The following is a 15,896-nucleotide window of genomic DNA, read 5'->3' as shown; positions in this document are numbered from 1 at the left end:
CATGTCAGAAATATATAAATCTACAGCTCCCATGAGCATATGGGAAAGTTAATCAAACAAACAACCAATCAGAGAAAACCACAGCACGTTATATGTTGCCTTCAATACACTGTATTCCTCTTTCTCTGAACAATGAAGACTGGAAGTCAACTGCTATTACTGTTTACCCACATCATTTCCTCTGAAGAGAAGGAAAACTGTAAGAAAAAAATGAACCTCAAGAACTTTAACAGCCTGAACAGTAAAGGCAAAAGCAAGAGTCAGGCTAAGATAACCAGGAAAACAATATTGCAAATAAGAGCTACTCCCATAAACATATAGGGCCAGATGGAGCAAAACTAGGTTTTGCAAATCGGAAATTGCGACTCGGAGTGACTCGGAATTTCCGAGTCGCAAAACCATATGTAGAATGGTGTCTCAGACACCTTCTGTGAGTCGCTATGGGGTCGCAAAGACCCACCTCATTAATATTAATGAGGTGGGTCGCATTTTGCGACCCCATAGCGAGTCCCTGCACTCACAGGGATGGTGGCCTGCTGAAGTCAGCAGACCTCCATGTCTGTGACTGCTTTTTGAATAAAGCATTTTTTTAAATTGTATTTTGCAGCCCGTTTTCCTTAAAGGAAAACGAGTTGCAAAATAAAAAAATAACTAAACCTTTTGGTTTCGGTTTTTCAGAGTCCATTGGACCACTGCCTGCTATGCAAAACCCTTTTTGGCAACATTCACAAAGAGGAAGGGGTTACCACCAGTGTGACACTGGTGGTAACTGCGAATTGCTTAGAAATTTAGCATAGCGATGCGAGTCGCAAATAGGAAGGGAACACCCCTTCCTATTTGCGAGTCGCATTCACAATTTGCGAGTTGGTACCGACTCGCAAATTGTGAATGTGCATCGCAAACGGCATTTTGCATGGCGCAAACTGCGATTTTCGCTGTTTGCGCCATGCAAGATGCTTTCTACATCTGGCCCATACTTACTTAAGATACAAAGCATCCTGTCATCGGGGGGAGAGGTTGGCAGTCGAACCACGACCTCGGGAGGAATAATCCTCACCTTCATGTCCTCAATAGAATTGAAAACGTTTGTTATAAAAAATAGGACATTTTATATTCTATGTCAGGACTGGAGGCAAGGATTATGCTAGTTCAAAGATTATCCACCACCAAAGATGCCATAGAGTGATGAGGATTAAAGTAAAAACTCTTAAAGACAGAGGGGGTCATTACAACATTGGAGGTAAAAGCCGCTTACCGCCGTGCAGAAGACCGCCAACACACCGCCGCAGCCGCTGAATTCCGCCACAGCTATTATGACCCACAGCACGGAATCCGCCAATATTCAGACACCCACACAAGTCCGCCACCCCAAAGGTCAGTGATAAACTGTCGAAAACAAAACCTCCACCGTCACGCCAACAGAAATACGCCCACACTATCACGACCCACGAATCCACGCAGCGGTCTTTCAACCGCGGTATTCCATTGGCGGTACACACCGCCGTGCTCAAAATACACACACATCTCCAAAACACAGCCACATTGGACAATTCGAAATGCACACACCTGATACACATACACACACCACTCCCACACACCCAATACAATGTAAAACACACACCCACATCACCCACAAACCCTTACGACCACAATTACCGAGAGAAGGCCAGAGAGAGACACCACCAACAACAATACTAGCATTCACAAGCACACAACACCATCACCCACATAACTTCCACGCACCTCACACAACACACCACTACATATCAGCACACTTATCACCCCACACATCACTCCACACATCACCCACACCACCCCATGGCACGGCAAAGACACCCCAGGTTCTCGGAGGAGGAGCTCAGAGTCATGGTGGATAAAATCGTCCGGGTAGAGCCACAGCTATTCGGATCACAGGTGCAGTACACCTCCATAGCTAGGAAGATGGAGCTATGGCGCAGAATAGTGGACAGGGTCAACGCAGTGGGACAACACCCAAGAAATCGAGATGACATCAGGAAGAGGTGGAACGACCTATGGGGGAAGGTGCATTCCGTGGTCTCAAGACACCACCTTGCGGTTCAGCGGACTGGTGGCGGACCCCCACCTCCTCCCCCACAACTAACAACATGGGAGGAGCAGGTCTTGGCGATTCTGCATCCTGAGGGCCTCGCAGGAGTAGCTGGAGGAATGGACTCTGGTAAGTCAAATCTTAACTATTACATCCCCCACACTACCTGCATGCCATCACATACTCCCACCTTCACCCCCATCACTCCAACTCCTCACAAATGTCCCAACATCACAAACCACCCATCCCAACACCAAGCCCTGCATGCAACAACAAAGCATGGACACACATCACTAAAGCATGTCCACTGCACATACCCATACACCCCCCTAAAACATCATCACACAAGGTCCCACATAGGAATGCAAGTACTGGGGTACACGGTCACCCACCCATTGCACACCATGCCACATACAGATGTAATAAACATCCTTTTATACCCCTGCAGGACCCCTACCCAACGTCACCAGACAGGAGGGTCCACACATGTCCACACCACTAACAGAAGAGGCCCACAGTGATGACAGCACCTCGGTCCAACTGGATCTAGATGACCAGCCCGGCCCATCGGGGACCTCGGGACAGTCGGTTCCCATCACACAGTCACAGGCCACTACAGAGCTTCCCCCCTCTGGAAACACCAGCACAGCACCCACCCAGTGGGCCCATACCTCCGTCCCCAGGACACATCAATCAGCAGTGTGTCCACCACTACAGGGAACCCAGGCTAACCCACCACCCCAACAACAACAGGGACCTGGGGGCAGTGGCAGTGGGCACACGGTCAAGGGACGGAGGCACAGGAACACAGGTGAACTGGGAGGGCTGCTGTGCGACAGGGGGAGGACAGGCCAAGGGAACCCACTCTCCACGAGGCCCTCTCCAACACCATGGGAGCCTACCACCACTCCCAGGAGACGATGGCAACGGTACTGGCCAAGTTTCAGGAGACCCAGCGCCTGGAGGAGGAACAGTATTTTGGCTTCAGGGAGGAACTCAGATCCATCAATTCCACCCTGGGCACCATCGAAGGGGTGCTGAAGGAAGTACTCAACACCAGGAGGGACACTGTGGCACTACCAGAGGCCACTGACACTAGCTTGGACGATGAACTGCCCACCACCTCCACTGGCGCTAATGGACAGGAGGCACCACCACAGGACCACCACACCAGCACCCCACCCCTTGCAGAGGGAGAACCACCTCGCAAACGGTCCCTGAGATCCAGGACAAAGACAGAGAACGATGCCAAGACCCCCACCAAGAAATGAGACCACCCTGATTGTCATCCTTCTGTTCCACTTTGTCACCCTGTCCATCCTTAAACTGCCCCAGCTCCATTTCCTATGCCCATTTGGGCAATGCACCTGTGAGACTGGAGGGAACCGCCGAATGACCGCACCGCGGTCAAAGGACCGCGGCGGCCATTCTGGCTTTCCCGCTGGGCCGGCGGGTGACCGCCAGAAGGCCGCCCGCCGGCCCAGCGGAAAAGCCCCCTCAACAATGAAGCCGGCTCCGAATGGAGCCGGCGGAGTTGTAGGGGTGCGACGGGTGCAGTGGCACCCGTCGCGATTTTCAGTGTCTGCAAAGCAGACATTGAAAATCATTATGGGGCCCCCAGGGGCCCCACGACACCCGTTCCCGCCATCCTGTTCCTGGCGGTAAAAACCGCCAGGAACAGGATGGTGGGAAGGGGGTCGGAATCCCCATGGCGGCGCTGCAAGCAGCGCCGCCATGGAGGATTCTCTGGGCCAGGGGTAAACCGGCGGGAAACCGCCGGTTGCCCTTTTCTGAACGTGGCTTTACCGCCGCGGTCAGAATGGCCCAGGAAGCACCACCAGCCTGATGGCGGTGCTTCCGCGGTCCCCGGCCCTGGCGGTCATGGACCGCCAGGGTCGGAATGACCCCCTAATAGACTGGACTCTGCCATGGACATTCCTCCGCCATCACCCCTCACGATTTTGCTACCCCCTCCAATATTGAGCACTAAAATAAACACCCTTAAAGCACAAAACAATCTGGAGTCAATCTGTGAATTCAGAATAGTGTATTAGCAATTGCTGTGGCAAAATGCTCTTTCATTTGTAATGTCAACATACCTATGTCACACAGCTGTAGTCCATGATGAATCAAAGAAGAAGTCACACTGTGGGACACACATCTGTGAAATCGTAAGGGAAAGTGACAACTCAGTGACCATACACTGGGTGAAAACGACAGACAATAGAGAGGTAGTAGTGTTAAAGTACATGTAATAGGCTGGTTTGTATTCTTACCTGTGTCTCACTGGAGATATTGCTGGATCACTGAGTCCCTGTTGTCCATGTCTTCTTCCTCTGCTTCCTCGTCTTCACTGTCCACAGGCTCCACAGCTGCAACAACACCGCCATCTGGACCATCCTCCTGCAGAAAAGGCACCTGTTGTCGCAAAGCTAAGTTGTGAAGCATACAGCAGGCCACGATGATCTGGCACACCTTCTTTGGTGAGTAGAATAGGGATCCACCTGTCATATGGAGGCACCTGAACCTGGCCTTCAGGAGGCCGAAGGTCCGCTTGATTATCCGCCGTGTACGCCCATGTGCCTCATTGTAGCATTCCTCTGCCCTTGTCCTGGGATTCCTCACTGGGGTCAGTAGCCATGACAGGTTGGGGTAACCAGAGTCACCTGCAAATGGCAAGGGACAACTGTAAGACACACACTAACCTGCAGGGATATCCCCAGACAACCATTCCCACTGTCTTGCTTCCAGGTGCTCACCTAATAGCCACACACGGTGCCTCTGGAGTTGACCCATCACATAAGGGATGCTGCAATTCCGCAGGATGTAGGCGTCATGCACTGAGCCAGGGAACTTGGCATTCACATGGGAGATGTACTGGTCTGGCAAACATACCATCTGTACATTCATGGAATGGTAACTCTTCCGGTTTCTGTACACCTGTTCACTCCTGTGGGCACCTATGATGTTGGGGATATGTCCCAGGGCATAGAAATCACCTTTCACTGTAGGCAAATCCTCCACCTGAGGGAAAACGATGTAGCTCCGCATGTGTTTCAGCAGGGTAGACAACACTCTGAACAACACATTGGAAAACATAGGCTGGGAAATCCCTGATGCTACGGCCACTGTTGTCTGAAATTACCCACTTGCAAGGAAATGGAGCACTGACAGCACCTGCACTTGAGGGGGGATTCTTGTGGGATGGCGGATAGATAACATCAGGTCTGGCTCCAGCTGGGTACACAGTTCATGGACTGTGGCACGGTGAAGCCTGTAGGTGATGATCACATGTCTTTCCTCCATTGTCGTCAGGTCCACCAACGGTCGGTACACCGGAGGATGCCACCATCTCCTCACATGTCCCAACGGACGGTGCCTATGAAGGACAACAGCGAGCACAGAGTCACACAACTCAGAGGTACGTACCCACAGCTTACACAGAACACCAATCATAATCCAAAAAGTGGCCTGTATGTGTGTTGAGTCTAGGCCTAGGTATGTGTGACGCAGTGAAAAATGATGCCATGTGGGCCCCTGAAATGGCGGCTGCCTGACCTGTAAAGTGGGACACTTGGATGTGAGGTAACTGTGCTGGCGTTGTACACCATCGCGGTAGGCGGTCTAAGACTGTGGTACAATGCTGCATTGGTTAACATTGGACCCTATGGGTCCCAGGAGCCAATGACGATGTACGCCGGCGTTGACGGTACGCATCGCCGCGGATGTGACCACCATTTTCTATCTGTTCAATCACTCGATACCCGATCTTCGACAGGAGAGGACCTACACTGCAAGTACTGCTGTGACCTCAGTCTGGAAGAGACAATGGCTCGTGCGTCTGGGGAAAGGCCCCCTGCCTTCACATCGGAGGAGTTGGAGAAACTCGTGGACGGGGTCCTCCCCCAGTACACGCCACTCTACGGTCCTCCAGACAAACAGGTAAGTACACTGGGAGCATGCTGTATGGGCTATGCCTGTGTGGAGTGGGGTGGATGTAAGGTGGGGGGGAGATTGCGGCGTGCATGAAACGACGGTGAGTGCATGTGCCACATGGCAAGGGTAGGGATGGGGGCCAATGACTGTGACGGTGCAGTGGGTAGTAAGTTCCTCTTCCCCCGTACAATTCATGTAGGTCAGCACCCACCAGAAAAAAGATATTTGGTGTGCAATCGCCAAGGACGTCCGGACCCTGGGGGTCTACCACAGACGGAGCACCCACTGCCGGAAAAGATGGGAGGACATTCGCCGCTGGAGCAAGAAGACGGCGGAGGCTCAGCTGGGGATGGCCTCCCAATGTGGGAGGGGTGCCTGTCGCACCATGACCCCCCTGATGCTCAGGAGCCTGGCTGTGGCGTACCCGAAGTTGGATGGGCGCTTCAGGGCATCACAGCAGCCACAAGGGGGTTAGTACACTCTCATCCTGCTGATTTTGCGTGCAGTGGAGGGGTCTGGGTGGGGGAGGTGGGCTGTGGGTTTCTCTAGGCCAGGGCGAGTTCCGTAGGCAAGGTCCCTCCGTAAGGCAGGCCATGTGGCACCCCACCCCACCTTTGTAGAGTGCCAAGTACACCTAGTCATGCCCCTGTGTCATTCATGTGTGCAGATGTCGTCCATAGCCTAGTAGACCATTTCCCAGGAATTGAACACTGGAGCCCAAGAGCGTGGCATAGTGCAGGGGGCTTGTGTGTCTGTCGTGTCTGCCAATGGTAGCGGTAATGCATGCACTCAACATGTCTTTCTTCTGTCATCCCCCCCCTTTTTGTGGTCTCCCTGTTCTTGTGTGCATTAGCATCATCAGGAGGAGGACCAGTGGCACCGGAGCACGAGGGGGCTGCATGCCACATGGCCATAGAGGGCCACACTACGGATTCGGACTTCACCAGTGGGACGGAGGGCAAGGGGAGCTCCACGGCGGGGACAGGAGCTGAGACCAGCGACACGGACTCGTCCTCTGATGGGAGCTCCCTTGTGGTGGCGGCAACATCTGTGCCCCCCCATCTACAGGTACAGCCGCCACCCTCAGCCTTTGCCCCGTGCCCGCTCACCCGGGAGGGTGGGCATCACCTTCACCCCAGGCACCTCAGCACCTGCCCCAGTCACCCCTGCTGCCCTCAGTGAGGAGGCCATTGACCTCCTTAGGTCCCATTTTGAATGCCATCCAGGGTGTAGAGAGACATACCTATGTCACACAGCTGTAGTCCATGATGAATCAAAGCAGAAGTCACACTGTGGGACACACATCTGTGAAATCGTAAGGGAAAGTGACAACTCAGTGACCATACACTGGGTGAAAACGACAGACAATAGAGAGGTAGTAGTGTTAAAGTACATGTAATAGGCTGGTTTGTATTCTTACCTGTGTCTCACTGGAGATATTGCTGGATCACTGAGTCCCTGTTGTCCATGTCTTCTTCCTCTGCTTCCTCGTCTTCACTGTCCACAGGCTCCACAGCTGCAACAACACCGCCATCTGGACCATCCTCCTGCAGAAAAGGCACCTGTTGTCGCAAAGCTAAGTTGTGAAGCATACAGCAGGCCACGATGATCTGGCACACCTTCTTTGGTGAGTAGAATAGGGATCCACCTGTCATATGGAGGCACCTGAACCTGGCCTTCAGGAGGCCGAAGGTCCGCTTGATTATCCGCCGTGTACGCCCATGTGCCTCATTGTAGCATTCCTCTGCCCTTGTCCTGGGATTCCTCACTGGGGTCAGTAGCCATGACAGGTTGGGGTAACCAGAGTCACCTGCAAATGGCAAGGGACAACTGTAAGACACACACTAACCTGCAGGGATATCCCCAGACAACCATTCCCACTGTCTTGCTTCCAGGTGCTCACCTAATAGCCACACACGGTGCCTCTGGAGTTGACCCATCACATAAGGGATGCTGCAATTCCGCAGGATGTAGGCGTCATGCACTGAGCCAGGGAACTTGGCATTCACATGGGAGATGTACTGGTCTGCCAAACATACCATCTGTACATTCATGGAATGGTAACTCTTCCGGTTTCTGTACACCTGTTCACTCCCGTGGGCACCTATGATGTTGGGGATATGTCCCAGGGCATAGAAATCACCTTTCACTGTAGGCAAATCCTCCACCTGAGGGAAAACGATGTAGCTCCGCATGTGTTTCAGCAGGGTAGACAACACTCTGAACAACACATTGGAAAACATAGGCTGGGAAATCCCTGATGCTACGGCCACTGTTGTCTGAAATTACCCACTTGCAAGGAAATAGAGCACTGACAGCACCTGCACTTGAGGGGGGATTCTTGTGGGATGGCGGATAGATAACATCAGGTCTGGCTCCAGCTGGGTACACAGTTCCTGGACTGTGGCACGGTGAAGCCTGTAGGTGATGATCACATGTCTTTCCTCCATTGTCGTCAGGTCCACCAACGGTCGGTACACCGGAGGATGCCACCATCTCCTCACATGTCCCAACGGACGGTGCCTATGAAGGACAACAGCGAGCACAGAGTCACACAACTCAGAGGTACGTACCCACAGCTTACACAGAACACCAATCATAATCCAAAAAGTGGCCTGTATGTGTGTTGAGTCTAGGCCTAGGTATGTGTGACGCAGTGAAAAATGATGCCATGTGGGCCCCTGAAATGGCGGCTGCCTGACCTGTAAAGTGGGACACTTGGATGTGAGGTAACTGTGCTGGCGTTGTACACCATCGCGGTAGGCGGTCTAAGACTGTGGTACAATGCTGCATTGGTTAACATTGGACCCTATGGGTCCCAGGAGCCAATGACGATGTACGCCGGCGTTGACGGTACGCATCGCCGCGGACGTGACCACCATTTTCTATCTGTTCAATCACTCGATACCCGATCTTCGACAGGAGAGGACCTACACTGCAAGTACTGCTGTGACCTCAGTCTGGAAGAGACAATGGCTCGTGCGTCTGGGGAAAGGCCCCCTGCCATCACATCGGAGGAGTTGGAGAAACTCGTGGACGGGGTCCTCCCCCAGTACACGCCACTCTACGGTCCTCCAGACAAACAGGTAAGTACACTGGGAGCATGCTGTATGGGCTATGCCTGTGTGGAGTGGGGTGGATGTAAGGTGGGGGGGAGATTGCGGCGTGCATGAAACGACGGTGAGTGCATGTGCCACATGGCAAGGGTAGGGATGGGGGCCAATGACTGTGACGGTGCAGTGGGTAGTAAGTTCCTCTTCCCCCGTACAATTCATGTAGGTCAGCACCCACCAGAAAAAAGATATTTGGTGTGCAATCGCCAAGGACGTCCGGACCCTGGGGGTCTACCACAGACGGAGCACCCACTGCCGGAAAAGATGGGAGGACATTCGCCGCTGGAGCAAGAAGACGGCGGAGGCTCAGCTGGGGATGGCCTCCCAATGTGGGAGGGGTGCCTGTCGCACCATGACCCCCTGATGTTCAGGAGCCTGGCTGTGGCGTACCCGAAGTTGGATGGGCGCTTCAGGGCATCACAGCAGCCACAAGGGGGTTAGTACACTCTCATCCTGCTGATTTTGCGTGCAGTGGAGGGGTCTGGGTGGGGGAGGTGGGCTGTGGGTTTCTCTAGGCCAGGGTGAGTTCCGTAGGCAAGGTCCCTCCGTAAGGCAGGCCATGTGGCACCCCACCCCACCTTTGTAGAGTGCCAAATACACCTAGTCATACCCCTGTGTCATTCATGTGTGCAGATGTCGTCCATAGCCTAGTAGACCATTTCCCAGGAATTGAACACTGGAGCCCAAGAGCGTGGCATAGTGCAGGGGGCTTGTGTGTCTGTCGTGTCTGCCAATGGTAGCGGTAATGCATGCACTCAACATGTCTTTCTTCTGTCATCCCCCCCCTTTTTGTGGTCTCCCTGTTCTTGTGTGCATTAGCATCATCAGGAGGAGGACCAGTGGCACCGGAGCACGAGGGGGCTGCATGCCACATGGCCATAGAGGGCCACACTACGGACTCGGACTTCACCAGTGGGACGGAGGGCAAGGGGAGCTCCACGGCGGGGACAGGAGCTGAGACCAGCGACACGGACTCGTCCTCTGATGGGAGCTCCCTTGTGGTGGCGGCAACATCTGTGCCCCCCCATCTACAGGTACAGCCGCCACCCTCAGCCTTTGCCCCGTGCCCGCTCACCCGGGAGGGTGGGCATCACCTTCACCCCAGGCACCTCAGCACCTGCCCCAGTCACCCCTGCTGCCCTCAGTGAGGAGGCCATTGACCTCCTTAGGTCCCATTTTGAATGCCATCCAGGGTGTAGAGAGACAGTTGTAACAAACAAATGCATTCCTGGAGGGCATTCATTCTGGTCAGGCGTCCCTTCAGTGAGCTTTTCAAACTCTGGCCTCAGCACTGATGGCAGCCATTGTCCCTGTCTCTAGCCTCCCCTCTCCAACTTCCTCCACCCAGACCCATTCACCTGTACCCCAGTCTAAAACAAGCACACCTACAGACCAGCATGCACACACGTCAACACACAAGGGAAGCTCAGGCAAACATAAGCACCACACATCCCACAGGCACTCACGCAAGCATCACACACATGCAGACACACCAACATCCACTGCCTCCACTTTGTCCCCCTCCTCCTCGTCTCCCTCCTCCCTCTCAGTCTCGTCTCCACTCACACCTGCATGCACTACATCTACAGCCACTACTGCCATCACCAGCACACCCACCACCACACCCCGCTCACGTGCAGTCACCACCCCCACTACCATTCACACATCTCCTGTGTCCTCACCCAGTGTGTCTGTGACGCCACCTCCCAAGATACACAAACGCAGGCACACACCCACCCAACAGCCATCCACCTCACAACAGCCTCCAGCGCATGCACCTTCACCCAAAGTCAGCAAACGAACACCTACTACAACCACAACCTCTTCCTCCACTCCCAAACCCCCTCCAGCTACCCGTCCCAGTGTCTCCAAAAAACTTTTCCTGTCCAACCTTGACCTCTTTCCCACACTTCCCACACCCCGTCCGTCTCCTAGGTCCCGAACTAGCACCTCAGCCACAACATCTCCGGGACCAGTGGTGCCTGTAGTCACCGGAATCTGGAGTGCACCGGCCACCAGGGCAGCCAGTGTGGCAAAGAGCCACAGCACATACAGCCCCCCACCTGTGAAGCATCAAAAGTTGGCCAGTGCCCGGCGGGAGAGGGGGAAGACTCCAGCCACCAAAGCCGCTCCCAGGGGTCCCGGTGGGAGTGTGGAGTCAGCTGCGACACCTTCAAAGGTGGGGAAGGGCCACAAGAAACCAGGAAAGTCTGGGAAGACCAGCACGGCGGAGGAGACCGCCATCATCCTCGCTGCCCAGGAGGCCACAGCCGTCATCCCCGCTGCCCAGGAGGCCACAGCCATCATCCCCGCTGTCCAGGAGGCCACCGCCATCATCCCCGCTGGGCCAGAGAGGACCGCCAGCACAAGCCCTGCTGGGCTAGAGAGGACCGCCAGCACAAGCCCCGCTGGGACAGAGAGGACCTCCAGCACAAGCACGGCATCATCCCAGCTCAGCCAGAGAGGACCGCCAGCACAAGCCCCGCTGGGCTAGAGAGGACCGCCAGCACAAGCCCCGCTGGGACAGAGAGGACCACCAGCACAAGCCCCGCTGGGACAGAGAGGACTGCCAGCACAAGCCCTGCTTGGCTAGAGAGGACCGCCAGCACAAGCCCCGCTGGGCTAGAGAGGACCGCCAGCACAAGCCCCGCTGGGCTAGAGAGGACCGCCAGCCCAAGCCCTGCTGGGCTAGAGAGGACCGCCAGCACAAGCCCCGCTGGGACAGAGAGGACCGCCAGCACAAGCCCCGCTGGGACAGAGAGGACTGCCAGCACAAGCCCTGCTTGGCTAGAGAGGACCGCCAGCACAAGCCCCGCTGGGCTAGAGAGGACCGCCAGCACAAGCCCTGCTGGGCTAGAGAGGACCGCCAGCACAAGCCCCGCTGGGCTAGAGAGGACCGCCAGCACAAGCCCCGCTGGGACAGAGAGGACCGCCAGCACAAGCCCCGCTGGGACAGAGAGGACCGCCAGCAGCTGAGTCACTGCAAAGGAGCCCGCCGCAACAAGCACCGCTGAACAGGGCACCGTCACTCCAAGCACCGCTGAACAGGGCACCGCTGCTCCAAGCACCGCTGAACAGGGCACCGCCGCGCCAAGCACCGCTGAACAGGGCACCGCCACTCCAAGCACCGCTGAACAGGGCACCTCCACTCCAAGCACCGCTGAACAGGGCACCGCCGCGCCAAGCACCGCTGAACAGGGCACCGCCGCACCAAGCACCGCTGAACAGGGCACCGCCGCTCCAAGCACCGCTGAACAGGGCACCGCCGCCACAAGCACCGCTGGCCCATGAGTGCCAATGGGCACTGACGCTACTGAGTCCGTCACAAGCAGGATGAAGCACTCTGGGCACAATGCCCCTTCCAGAACCAGTGGAGAGATACATCCACTACCTCTGTCCTTAGCAGGATGAAGCACTCTGGGCACAAAGCCCCCTCCAGAACCAGTGGAGACTGTCATCCACTACCTCTGTCCTTAGCAGGATGAAGCACTCTGGGCACAAAGCCCCCTCCAGAACCAGTGGAGACTGTCATCCACTACCTCTGTCCTTAGCAGGATGAAGTACTCTGGGCACAAAGCCCCCTCCAGAACCAGTGGAGAGATACATCCACTACCTCTGTCCTTAGCAGGATAAAGTACTCTGGGCACAAAGCCCCCTCCAGAACCAGTGGAAAGATACATCCACTACCTCTGTCCTTAGCAGGATGAAGTACTCTGGTCACAATGCCTCCTCCAGAACCATTGGAGACTGTTATCCACTTGAGCGACTGTGGCTTTGCACTCCCCAGGATTGAACAGTGGGCAACCCACCCACTGTAGAGACTTGAGAGACTGTGGCTTTGCATTCCCCAGGGTGGAACAGTGGGCAACCCACCCACTGTATAGACTTGAGAGACTGTGGCTTTGCACTCCCCAGGATGGAACAGTGGGCAACCCACCCACTGTAGAGACTTGAGAGACTGTGGCTTTGCACTCCCCAGGATGGAACAGTGGGCAACCCACCCACTGTAGAGACTTTAGAGATTGTGGCTTTGCACTCCCCAGGATGGAACAGTGGGCAACCCACCCACTGTAGAGACTTGAGAGACTGTGGCTTTGCACTCCCCAGGATTGAACAGTGGGCAACCCACCCACTGTAGAGACTTGAGAGACTGTGGCTTTGCATTCTCCAGGATAGAACAGTGGGCATGTGGCCCTCTCGTGGATTTGGCATTGTGCACTCAACCGGCTGAGGTGCCCCCCCTTTCCCTCCCCCTGAGGTGCCTGTTTTCTTGCTCTCTGATGCCCCTGCAGTGTTCTCTCCGTCATGGTCGGGGCTCTTGTGTGGGCCTCGCCCATACTGTGTGGGCCCAGTGATCCACAGACTTAATTGGAGCACTACCTGGACTACTATGCTTGGTGCATATTTTGTTTATGGTGTATATATATATTTTTGCATACTTGATTTTAATATATTACAATGGTTACACTCATTTCCTTTTGTGTTTGCATTCTTCCGGGGGGGGGTTGAGGGGTGTTACAATCATGTATTAATATGTATTGTTGTGTGTGTTGTAGTGGGTGAGGGTTGGGGTGGGGGTGTTGCGTATGTGCGTCCCTGTTTTTTCCCTCCCCCCTCCCCTGTGTCGTATGTGCAGTACTCATCGTAGTCTTCGCGGCCGGCGTTCGTGCTCCTGGTAGAGGAGCAGGAAGACTATCGCAGGGAGAATTTGGAATTCCGGATCCATGGTGTCCTGGTTCCTAGTGGGGTGTGTAGAGGTGAGCGTTTTTCCTTCGAAATCCTGTTTCCGCCGTGTTTTTATCTGCGGTGAATCCGCCCCGGAAAAGGTGGCGGATTGGTAGGTTGTGATACTGTGGGCGTTACTTCGTCTTCAGCCTGTCTGTTGGCGGTGACCGCCCAGCTGTTTGTTTGTACCGCCGTGGCGGTCGGAGTGTTAAAGTGGCTGTCTTTGTTGGCGGTTTCCGCCACGGTCGTAATTGCAATTTTTTTCCGCCGGCCTGTTGGCGGTCTTACCGCCGCTTAAACGTCGACCGCCAGGGTTGTAATGACCACCAGAGTCTGAAGATCAATCTGCAACATTCATGATCACTAGCAATCAAAATCACAAGGAAAAAGCCTTGGAGGCCATAGCCCCTCTAGTGGAATGAGCCCCAAATACCTCATTATCAATGTCAGCCTTCTGCATAGCCCACTTCACCCCTTCCGGAGTAAAAACTCTGCCAGTAATGTCCAGCGCTCTGCCACCATAGACTCTGCAACAAGGTATCAGGCATAAAAGAGATGCTAACTTGAGTGATAACTGCTTTTGGGAAAGATGTTTATTACACTTCAGGAAATGAAAAGGTTAAGCAAAATGTTCACATCCCACAGGGTGGGATAGCGGGGGGTTGGAGGAGTGGAAAGATGAACACCCCTAAGGAGTTTCCAGGTTTACAGATGTTCTCTCACCGGGAGTCCGTCTATCAGGACATGACCTGCTGATAACGCCGAACGGATGAAATTGACTGTTCTATACGTCATACCTTCAGCAGCTAAGGAGATCAGAAAATGTAGGTTGTGGACAACGGAGGCCACCACCGGATCCAAGTTTCACTGAAAAGACCAACCGATCCATCTAACCCAGATTCAGCGTTATTGCTTAACTGTGCTACCTGCCCATGCCTTGGAGAGCAGATCCGTAGCTTGTGTCGAAAGGCCCGGACATGCCAGCGACCCCGGTAATCTTCCACACCATGAGGTTCATGGAACCCTATGGGGGTAGGTGATGGGGATTGTCGGATGCTGAAGGAGGTGAGGAAACAGGGGTAGATGGATTGGAAAATCCCAGGAAAGTTCCATCAGAACTGGAAGCCATACTCAAGATCTCCAAAGAGACGTGACCACCACCGCTTCCACCTGCTGGAGACGCATCTGCACAGTCTCATGATCATCACAAAGGGGGGAAAGTCAGCCTTTTTCCTTCCCCCAGCTCTGTTTGGAGGCATCCATCGCTAGGGCTGAAGAATCCGGTCTTCAGCTGAAGTATCTGTCCAGATGGTCGAGGTGGGAGGCAAAAAGGTGGATCGAGAAAGGGCTCATCGCCCAGAAAATCGAGGGGTCCAGTGTCCATAAACTGAGGTCCCTCAGATATCTGGGCTGCCAGTTTGCCATTGTCAGAAACTCTGAAGGTGTTCCGCTGTGGCCGAGACTCTGTTGTCCACAGAGTACTCCCAAAAACTTGTGGCTAGGTACGCGAGTGGCTTGGAGCGCTTCCCCCCAAGTTATTGATATAGCTCACTGTTGTAACATTGTCCATCTTGAGAAGCACAGAGAATTGGACCTGGTCCTTCGTACAACATCTGACTGCTAACGAGGTGGGCAACAATTCAAGGAAATTGATATGAAGAGAACTCTCTTGTTCTGACCATCTTCCTTTAGTGGACCAGTCCCCACAACAAGTGCCCCAGCCCACTCTGTTGGCATCTGACTCTATAACCAGGTCCAACTGGAACTCGAAAATGGCTCAACCATTCCTGCCCTCTATGTTGGCTAGCCACCAGTAAATTTCTGCTCACACCTCCTCTGAAAGAGGAAAGCGCTAAGAATACAAGAGGCCCTTCCTCAGGTGAGAGATCTTGAGACATTGAAGGGTGGGGTAATGTAAGGGGCTGGGAAAAATGGCCTGAATGGATGACGAGAGAAGGCCAACCACCACCACGATCTGTCTGAGAGAAGTTACTTCTTTGGTCAGTACTCAGTAAATTCATGTCGAATCTTGGATACCTTCCTGGAGGGAAGAC

Source organism: Pleurodeles waltl, chromosome 7 (genome assembly GCF_031143425.1).
Source record: "Pleurodeles waltl isolate 20211129_DDA chromosome 7, aPleWal1.hap1.20221129, whole genome shotgun sequence".
NCBI lineage: Eukaryota > Metazoa > Chordata > Amphibia > Caudata > Salamandridae > Pleurodeles > Pleurodeles waltl.
Note: the sequence above shows the minus strand (reverse complement) of the source record.